Source organism: Cryptomeria japonica, chromosome 4 (genome assembly GCF_030272615.1).
Source record: "Cryptomeria japonica chromosome 4, Sugi_1.0, whole genome shotgun sequence".
Lineage (NCBI taxonomy): Eukaryota > Viridiplantae > Streptophyta > Pinopsida > Cupressales > Cupressaceae > Cryptomeria > Cryptomeria japonica.
In genome coordinates, this window is record NC_081408.1 from 649,740,795 (window position 1) to 649,751,647 (window position 10,853).

Sequence of the window (10,853 nt, forward strand, 5' to 3'; positions counted from 1 at the left end):
TGGTTAAATATTAGTTGTTGTAGTTGTTGTATGTTACCAGATTTAAATGTGTATAAGTTTTGAAATCAATGTTTTAGATCACACTCTATGATCCATCATTAGATTATAAGAGAGCTAAGAGAGACAAAAAATATTAATTACAAATTAGGATCAACTTTAAATGGGGAGGGAGGATGGGAGGTGGCATACACTCAAAGCAAAGGGGGTGAATTAGAAAAATGAAGAGAAAAGTGGCAAATAGAGGAAAATTTTGATAAATAAAAGAAGAGAGGGACAACAACAAGAAACAAAAGTAAAGAAAAGAAGAAAATACTAAAGGTAGAAGAAGCTAAGAAGGTACATGAAAATAAACAATTTGAAACAGTGGTGATAATAAAAATAAAATGAGAAAAAAAAATTAAAATAGCATAAACTAATGAGTGAATAAACATGAGAAAATTGTTATTACCATATTAAAATGTACCATGGTATGTATTAAAATATTATAATTGTTTTGATTAAGGGAAAACAAGTTTTGAGGGGACCCGAAACCCCATACAACAAGTTTTGAACGGACCTAAAACCCTCAGATTTTTCATAGATATGGAACCCACAAAGAAATGTTGCAGAAAGATAAAACGTAGACAAATAGTAGCCCAGCCACAATCAAACACAATAGAAAAAGCAATATAGAACTGGTGGCACCAGAAGAGGGCCTAAGCCACCCTAAAAGAAATTAGACAATCATGAACATGGGGAAGAAGGCTCCCTCAACCATAACCATGGATTTTATCCTAGCTCCCACAACCATATCCTTGAGAGTGTACCCACTATGGGCAATAAATTTTTCATGTCTCCGCCTCCAAAGGAAAAAGAAGAAAGAAGATAGCAACAATGCCATCAAAAACTCCCTTGTAGCCAAACAATTAAGTTTCATCAGCCCACCAACAACACTTCTAGGCATATCTAATAGCATCTGACTCCAACTTAATAGGAGATAGGTCACCTTCGGCCACATCCATCTCCCCCTCCATAGAAGATAGGACCACAACAATAGGAACAACCAGAGTAACCCCAAGATGCAGAAAATGGAACACAACCATGGGACCAAGACAAAGAGGGGTAGAAAAAACCTCACCATAAAGAGACCTAGGAGGAAAAAGATAAAGACATGAAAAACCAGACCTTATCAATAGAAAAAACAAGGGTTTTAAAAAGGCTCCCTTAACCTTCCTCTAAAACAAAAGAACTGGGGATTTCACAAGGATCCCATAACCAATAATACCCACAACATGGAGTTTTAATAGGATCCCCAAACCAAAACCACTAGGTTTTAGCATGGCTCCCAAAACCATAATAGGAGTAGAGTAAAAAAGCCTCCAGCCATACACAAGAGAGAAAAGGACAAGTGAAAACCACATAATCCATAATAGCTCCCAAAGTAACATGCGGGAAAACTCCATCTCCAAAGGAAAACAACCACTCGATACAACTCCCTACATATAATCAAGGATAAACAAGCCAAACCCATCTCCACCTCTATAGGAGATAAAGTCACCTCAATAGACAAAGATGTGGTTAACCCTTGAGAATAAAAACAAAGAGAGTACCCAGGGTAGCAGACAATGCCAAGGTTGTCTATAGTCAACAAGGAGGGGAGTCAAAGCCCTCTAAAATCTATGTCGAACTGTACACCCAAAAAAGCTAGAGGCCTAGACAGGGATCAACAAAGAGCGATGAGCGAAAACAACCACAACCCAAAATAGGAGTGTATAACAGCCTTACCAAACCAAATGCAAACACCCTGACTAGTTTCCACACAACAATCCGCACAATCACTCTCTCCAACCGCAAGAGAACCATCCCTCACGTCACATGAGGAGGGCATCCACAACCACCCTCCGCCAAAACCATCTCTTGCCAAGTCTGCAACCACAACCATGAGAACATCGACTTGGACCCTTACTCCCGAAAAATGGCCACTCCCAAGCTCACTCCAACACAAGGCACAAACAAGTAGCATCGACGAGGAGCGAGACATGCCCTTCCCATCTCCACCATTTGCATCCTCAGCATCGTCCTTTGCCATTGAAACCTTACCCCCCAACCCTCGCCCGCTGCCATTCCCGCTTGCACTCATTTGAAACCCTGGCTTCAACTTTATGGTTTGAACAAGGGATGTAGACTCTACAGGAAACAAGCCCCTCTATTTCTCCAAGGTTAAAATATTATAATTGTTGATATATAATAATAAGAATAAATTAAATTATAATATAAATATACTATATTATACTAATTGTAGTTTGTAATATATTATGCATATAGCATATTATAATATGCAATAAAAATATATAGTCTATGTATTATATTTGGAAACTAAATATATTATAATATAGCGAAAAAATATTAGAACATGAAATAAAACTGAATATTAAAAGTATTGTCACCTTTTACTTATTTTTCTAATTCTCCCCCTTTGCATTGATCTACATGCCACCTCCCATCCTCCCTCCCTTTTATAAGTTGATCGTAGTTGTAATTGATCATTTTTTGTCTCCTTTAGCTCTTTTGTATCTTCATGATAGATCATGAAGTATGATCCAAAATGTTGATAAAATACTCAAACACATTTTAATCTAAAACAATATGACAACTAAATTATGAATTGTAGAAATCTGATATTATTAATAGTTAAACATTTTTTCGCTCGTCTTAAAAAATTGTATTTTATTTATTGGCACATTAATTTCATTGACAACATAATCTCATATAGAAATTTCATCAAGATTCTTCAAAAGAAAGAATGATATATTTCCAACTATAATTTTTCCTTCAAGAACCATGACAAAACTCCCTTATCTACAAACTATTTTTTATGAGTGTAGCCCAATGCATTTACTGGTCACAAATAGGTAACTAAACATGCTATACTAGATAAATTCTCCTCGCTCCATCATTCTACTGAAGGCCGGGAGCTAACACTTCAAGCCAAAGAGCACGTTAATATTGTATTTGGCATAAAAAGACAACTTAAGGGACAAATAGAACTTCAGAGAGAAGAAAAAATAATAACTACAAAAAGAACTTCAGAGACAAGAAAAAATAAAATGTGTGATAGTTTTTCGGATGGTTGACAATAAACTATCAAGATGTGTCTCATGTTTGTTTGTAGATACGCCAGACATTAGTACAAAACATTTGAACAATAAATTTTTCGTACTTCCGAAAACATTTCAAGAATCATATTGTTGTGCAGTTTTTCTTACAAATGCGATCATGTCACGGTGGCACAATACAGTTAACGGCTATCAATTTTTTTCTTGTAGATGAAAAGTTGATATAGAATTTACGAAAGTGAACTTAGTTCATTATTTAAATCGATTTGACAGGTGCGGCTTTTTTTAATTCCAGGCCTCCCCAGATGCAACGATTTCAATTAACTAAAAAATTAGTGAGTTGTTTAAATCGACTTTCCTCGTTCCCGTAATTGAGAATCACATTATTTAACACTCAAACCTTATCAAAATTCAAATGTAAACAACAAATATAATATTGAAGAGGTATTGAACAATTTTTTAACAGCGGGAAGTACTCATCAGCGTTAGGACGCAATATTCATCTAAAACGATTCATTATTGTAATATGAAACCATCTATAATATGACAATACGATAATACACAGAAAAGCCGCAGCTTCTAGTATTCACCGATCGATAACAACATTTCTAAGGAATTCATGTCTCCCATCATCGGCGAAAGCAACATGTAGTAGACAATACTACTATGGATGAGTAGAATCTAAACCACCTCTCCTTTACATACGGTCTATATATTTTCCACGATTGGCTACCTGTAACAAGAACGAAAAGGAAACTTAATCAGTCAAGCAGCCTAGCTAAATTTTGTACGATTACAAACATATCCAAGCTATGGAAATGTAAAGTCAGTAAAAACAGAATTATGAACTTACAAAATATCTAATAAGTAGGGTGAGGTGGAGGAGACTTATGCATGACAGGAGAATTGTAGTGTCCATGCTTTGGTGGGGGCTTTACTACTGGCTTGGGAGGAGATTTCTTCAAGGGAGGATGGGGTTGGCCATGGGGATTGAAGATGGGGGAACCTGGCTTGTGAAAAGGAGGAGTAAGAGGAGGATGAGGTTTTCCATGGGAGAAAGAAGTGGGGTGCTCATTGATGGTATGAGGAGGCACTTTGCCATGCACTGGTGGAGGCTTGGGAATAAGGGGTGGTTTAACTTTGGGAAGGGGAGGAGATTGATGAGCATTAGGGGGAGAAGACAAGTGACCATCTTTTATGGGAGGTTTCTTTTCAAATGGAGGCTTGTGAAGTGGGGGAGGCTTTGGAATAAATGGAGAAGCGGGGTGTGGTTGCGGCTTTGGAAGCGGAGGAGCACCTTTCATGGGAGGTTTCCCTTCAAATGGGGGCTTGTGAAGGGGTGGAGGCTTTGGAACAAAGCGAGAAGGATGGTGTGGTTGTGGTTTGTGAAGTGGCGGGGGAAGCGTAGGAGGGTGAGCTCCTGGTAAAGGCTTTCCATTGTGGTGGAAGGGAGGCAATGGCCTCTCCGACGAACACACTGACACAAATGCCAACAAGACGATAAGTAAAAGGGAATGATGAAGAGCCATCGCCATTTTTGGTGGTGAATTGAAATGGTGCAAGGGTTAGAGTATTTATACACAACCAAGTGAAGGCAAGGGCAGTAGAAAGTTCCAACACGTGCTACGTGTTAATTCTCAACTCCTACATTTTATATCTCTCGGTCCGCAACAAGTTAAAAAAACAGAAGACTAATGGTTATTCGTGGCGTGAGGGACAGAAAAGTCAAGATTTGCGCGTCGGAGATTGTCCCACAAAATTGGCTTATTTTCTCGAACGCGTCTACGACAAATTTATTGTCTTATCAGACACCAATTAACGAGCCGAAATAGTCTTTCGGCGTTCCACAAAGTCCAAATATTTGTAGTTTCAACAGTTTGGCCGCGTCTTTAGCGTCTCCTTTTCGGAAAGGGAAAGACGTTCTAAAAGCCAAAACTCCAAGAAAGGGATAGTGAACGTATGGCCATGTGAACATGCAAAAGGGTTTGATCCGCCTACAATAACGTTTAGAAAACATCCAATTGAATATCTTATATTTTGAATCCTTTTACTTTAGCTTTCAAATATTGAATCGGGATGCTTTCCTTGCTTCAAAAAGATTTTGATGCTCGCACGACCTTTTCTAGACACGGAACATTACCACACTTACGTTACTTTAATTCTTTATGCGCGCCTTCGTTAATTAAATTTTAGACTAATATTGAAAGAGCTGAAAAGAAGTCATCCAAGGTATGCGACTGGCGACCGAGAGCTTATCTAAATTAAAAGAATCGGGGCCATCCTCCTCCTCCTCGGTTTTGTCTAAGGTATAAATGTATATGCATACTTTTAATTAGTTAAAAGTTAAAACCTTGAATACTAAATTAATGAGTTTAAATTTAACTAGTTAAAAATTTAAAATTTCGAATATTTATGCATATTTAAAGATATAAACATTTAAAGATTGATGTAAATTTTATATAGATATATTACTGAATTTGAAATAATAGATTTTCATTTTCAAATTAGTATATTCTATAAATAATTGATGTTGAGTCTGTTAGGATTTGGGTAGTCTATGTACTTTCTTTGGTTTTTTCTTGTGTCGTTTCATATTTATCGCAGAAGATTTTGTTTTTGCCTTTAAATGGCTCTGGTCGGATGCAACCCAGTAGTTTCTGCTGATGCTAATTGGTCTACAACAGTTAACAATGGCTCCTCCAAATAAGCATCCTAAGAAGTTCATCTCTAATGTCTTTAACGAGGTATGCATTCTAACACCCTTATGGATGTGGTTTTGCCCATCCCTAAGATAGATAATACTTGTCAATGGCTTGAAAAACATGCTTTAATAGGTTATTTTGTTGAGAGGGTCCCTCATGAAAACACACTGAGAGATTAGGTTGCCCGCTCCTAGATCCCACATGGGATTTGCCTAGAGGGTGTTCAAAATCTCACCAAGGATTTTTTTCTTTTCCGTTTTACCAAAGTTAACCATGTGCAAGGTATTCTTCATAATAGTCCTTGGTATGTCCTGTCTTCCTTGTTAGTTTTTCAACCTTGGTCTTGAGATTTATGTATTTCTAGTGATAATAAGCTTAAAATGCTTGTTTGGGTTGAGTTCCCTGTCTTACCCTTGCCATGCGGGAACTTCCTAGGTGACATTGCTTTTGCCATTGGTAAGGTGGTCTGTCATGAGCTTGTGCATTTTTATCAAGCCCGACCCCAACGGTAGGCTTGTGTGGAAGTCAACCTAGCCCAAGATCTCAAGGAACATGTTAAGATTCACATTGAGGATACTCATCACACTTAAAGGGTGCTTTATTTAATTTTTTCTAATATTTGTTTTCAGTTTCAATCCACGAAACACAAGATCAAGGATTGTCCATTGACTAAGTCAAATCCCACAACCTCTCCATCACGCTCTTCTAAGGCGACTCCTACTACAAAAAAATGGACCCAGGTGGGTTGCAAGGGGAAGAATGTCCCTACCAGCAAGTCTGAGGACACTACAACTCCTCTGCCTATTTCAAACCCTTCTTTAAAGGGGAAGGAAGTTGAAGCTTTAGCTCCAACTTCTAAGGTTTCATTGAGGCCTTTTGTGTGGACCCCCTTGGCTGCCTTGGTTGTTAGAAATATTTCTTCCACCTTGCGTTTCTCTCACATCCCTTCTCAAAATGCAAAGTAGTAGGAGAGAGATTTTGATAAATGCAGGCATAGTGTTTCTGGTTTTCAATCTGCGACTTCTTTCCTCCAGAACAATTTTTCCTCCTTAGAGAAAGATGAGGAAGATATGGAAGTTTTCTGATGAATTTTATGTCTCAGAATGTCAAAGGTCTAACTGACTTCCAATAAAGTATTCCATTAGGGATACTCTTCAAAAATATTTTGGTATTGATGTTCTATGTTTGCAAGAAGTTAAAATTTCCTCTTTCATGTTGTCTATCGCCTGCTATATTATCTATCCCAATGGTTTTCCTTACCCCTCTCAGCATGAGGTAGGTCGTGCAAGAGTAGTCACTATTATTGCGCCACACTAGAACTCTTGTGTGTTGGATCATGGGTCTGATCTGACTCAGTTGTTTGTATGGCTCCTCATGAATGTGGGTAATCGTTCTTTTGGAATTACCAACATTTATGCTTCCAATGATGTTGTGGAGAGATCTTCCTTATGGTGATGGATTTCCAATTAAATACCACCTGCCACTTGGCTCCTATGTGGTGAATTTAATATGGTGGAGATGATAGAAGATAAGGACAGTGTCCTTCTTTTCAAATGCACAACTGGCGAGCAAGAAGCATGGTACTGCATGTAAAACAAGTTGGGTCTATTTCATCCTAATATTTTTCAATGTCAACCTTAGATGGTTTGCAGTACGTGGTGTAACTTTCGTGCTAGTTTTGATAGAGTTTTTAAGAGTCTTGATCGTGCCATGATCTTGGCGTAATTCTTATTTTATTTTGCCTCCACATCTCCCCTACCATTTTTGACTTTGTGAAAAGTTACTCTATCTAATCATTTTCCCATTAAACTCTGCATTGAGTGGCAAATGGGTCTGGAAAATTCTTCTAAGGGGCCTATTCAATTCTTTTTGAACATATCTTTGATGACTCATCAGCCCATGTTGGCCCATATTCAACTTCTCTATAATTTGGAAGCCCATCTTGGTTAGCGTACATGTTAGATTGCACGTTGGTGTCTCACCATTAAACATACCACTCACTTTCTTCGCATCTATGGTCACCAGTTGGCTATTTTTTGGTGGCACTCATACAAGGCTACCACCTTAGAGCTTCAGTATGCCATGAAGGCTCTTGCTAATAATACTTTCTTTGGCAACCTTCAAGTTGAAGTTGCTCAATTATGATAGAAAAAAAAAATTGAAAATAATTATGCTACCCGAGGTGCACAAATTAAAGCTAGACTCCAGTGGCTTAAATTGGGTGATCATGCCTCAAAAAACTTTTTCTTGGCACTTCGTTCTAGGAACTCTTTTCAGGTTATTAAAGCTATCAGAGAAGAGGATTAAGTCCTTTTTAAGCTATCTTTTTTTTGCAAGCCTTTGTGTGTCATTATTAGAAATTTTTTGCGGCCCAGCCTCCCACTTGTGCATGGGATTGTTCTCTCCATGAGTTTCTTGGCTCTATTTCGCATCAGTTGTCTAAAGAACAAACTGCTTTCTATGATCAACTCTTTTCTCTAGCTGATCTCAAAGAGGAAAATGTTTTCATGGTGGATGAAAAAGCACCTGGTTGTGATGGTTTCCCCTATGACTTCTATAAGGCTCTGTGGGATTGTGTGGGGTGAGACCTCCATAATGTTTATCTCGAGGCTTTCTATTCCAATTCTCTAGGCAAGCTTATTAACAGAGGTCAAGATCATACCTAAATCTAGGGATCCCCTGGATATTTCCAATTGGTTCCTGATCACTTGCTTAATGCCTCCTATAAAATTATTGTTAAGGTCATGGCTCTATGAATCTACCACCTTCTTTCTTTGATTTTTCAGCCTGAGAAAACTAGTTTCAATAATTCCAGGTTTATTCTTGATAATATTATTGTGATCTAGGAAGGTATGGAGTGGGCAGATATCTAAGCAAAAGCCCTTTATCTGAACTTTGATTTTGCCAAAGCTTATGACCGTACTAAATGATCATTCATCCTAGCTATGTTAAGAGCCCCGGGGTTTGGGCCACATTTTGTAAGAGGTTCTAGATGCTTTTTACAGATGCCTTAGTCTACATTACTATTAATGGTGGACAATCCTTTATGTTTGGCCTTTTCTATTCTATTCTAAAGGGGTGCCCCATTGCTTCCGCATTATATGTTATGGCGATGGAGGTATTTGACTATCTACTTATCAACTCTATCGCTCTAGGTCATGTTCATGGCATCTCCTTGCCTGATTCTTCTCCTCATCTTGTTAATGGTCATTTTGCAGATGATTCTTTCCTTACTCTATTAGAGGAAGAGAATAATATCAAGGAGGCTCTTTGTAAGGAAGTTAAGTAGCATAACAACTTCCTACACTAACCTTGAGAGGAGGGTAATGCAAAAACTTTTACAGATCATTACAATAGTTATAGAAACTTATACCACAACACACTAATTTATATGGGGAAAACCTTTTTGGGAGAAAAAACCCCACACTCCAAATATAGCTCAATATATTATTCAAAAATCAATAACAAATTACAATATACTTGTAAAGAAATGTCTTTACAAGAGTACCACTAATCAAAGATTAAGAGGTAACTCGATATCCATAACACTCATACACACAACCTCTATCTCATGTAGCTCGTATATAGGAGATACAATACAAGAAACCGTCAAACAGTATTACAAAACCATTGGCTAAAACCACCCAATAAAATAGAGCTGACCATTCTAGATGCCCTATAATGTGTCAAAATACACATCAACACATTTTCCTCCCTTTTACAGATCATTTATGTGTTCAATGCATTTTATATTTCCTATTTCAGGAGTTCAAATTTCTGGAGGCCATAACTTGTGAACCAAGTGTCTGATTGATGAGTCGTTTGATGCACCAGAAATATCACAAAGTTCTCTATCACCTCGTAACCTACTATGACATTTAACCCACTTTTCATGATGTTTTGGAGGGTCTAAAGTCCTCAAAATTAAATTTAAACCTTTCATTGCACCCTTCAAAAATGGAAACCTTAATATCTTCAAAACTAGTTATGATCTTGTGATGATAATTTGCCAGCGTGCTTATCTAGCCAATCTAAAGCTTTGAGGAGAATTTCGCACCATTTTGTGCTCAAAGAAAAACTTACTATAAATAGTAACCTCAAGTAAATGCAAGGTTGAGACACAATTTTACCAACATTCTCTCACTTTTCAAACACCTTGCAAGAGCAAAGGGAGTATCAACATAATAAATTAATTGCTAGGGGCCATGATGTCCATAGACTCTAAACACCATCTGAAATTCTTTGTACTCATAGCCTTAATTAAATAATCTGAACATTCATCAAAGTCTCTACCTTAACCATATTCACCCTGCAATCTTCAATCATATCTCTGACAAAATGATACTAAACATAAATGTGTTTGGTCTACGCATGAAATGTCAGGTTCTTAGCTAGGCAAAATGCACTTTGACTGTCACAATAAACTGTCACTACACCTTGTTTTATTCTAATATCCGAACACAATCTCTTAAGCTAAATGGCTTCTTTACAAGAATAAGTAGCTTCCATATACTCTACTTTTGTAGTGGACAAATCAATCACAACTTATTTCTTACTCATCCAACTAATTGCACCACCAAATAAAGTGAACACATAAGCACTGGTGGATCTTCTGCTATCAATATCACCTACCCAGTCTAAATCCACATAACCATGAATATCATGGGAAATCATTTCTCCAACCAAATTACCATGATAAAACAAAGAATAATCTGAGGTACCCTTCAAATATTTGAAGAGTCTTTTGATTGCATCCCAATGAACTCTACCAAGATTAGACATATATATGGAAAGAACTCCAACTACTTTGGCAATGTTTGGTCTAGTACAGAACATAGCATACATCAAACTTTTGATTGCATTATGGTAAGACACTCTTCTCATGTCTTCCATCTCTGATGGAGATGTAGAATAATCTAAAACAAATAATTTCATTCCAACTATGAAGGGAATGCATAAGGGTCTATAATCCTGCATGTTGAACCTCCATAAAACTGAATTCACATACTTACTCTAGCCTAGTCATAGCTTTTTGTTCACTCTATCTCTTCTAATT

General features: G+C 37.4%; 1 long non-coding RNA gene across 1 annotated transcript; it reads right to left on the reverse strand.

The window, feature by feature from the left end:
- Positions 1 to 3,593: 3,593 nt before the first annotated feature.
- Positions 3,594 to 4,620, reverse strand: LOC131874787 (uncharacterized). Its single transcript, XR_009372157.1, has 2 exons — positions 3,949 to 4,620; positions 3,594 to 3,828 (listed from the first exon to the last, which is right to left on the reverse strand). It is a non-coding gene; the product is annotated as an uncharacterized LOC131874787 (long non-coding RNA).
- Positions 4,621 to 10,853: the final 6,233 nt, after the last annotated feature.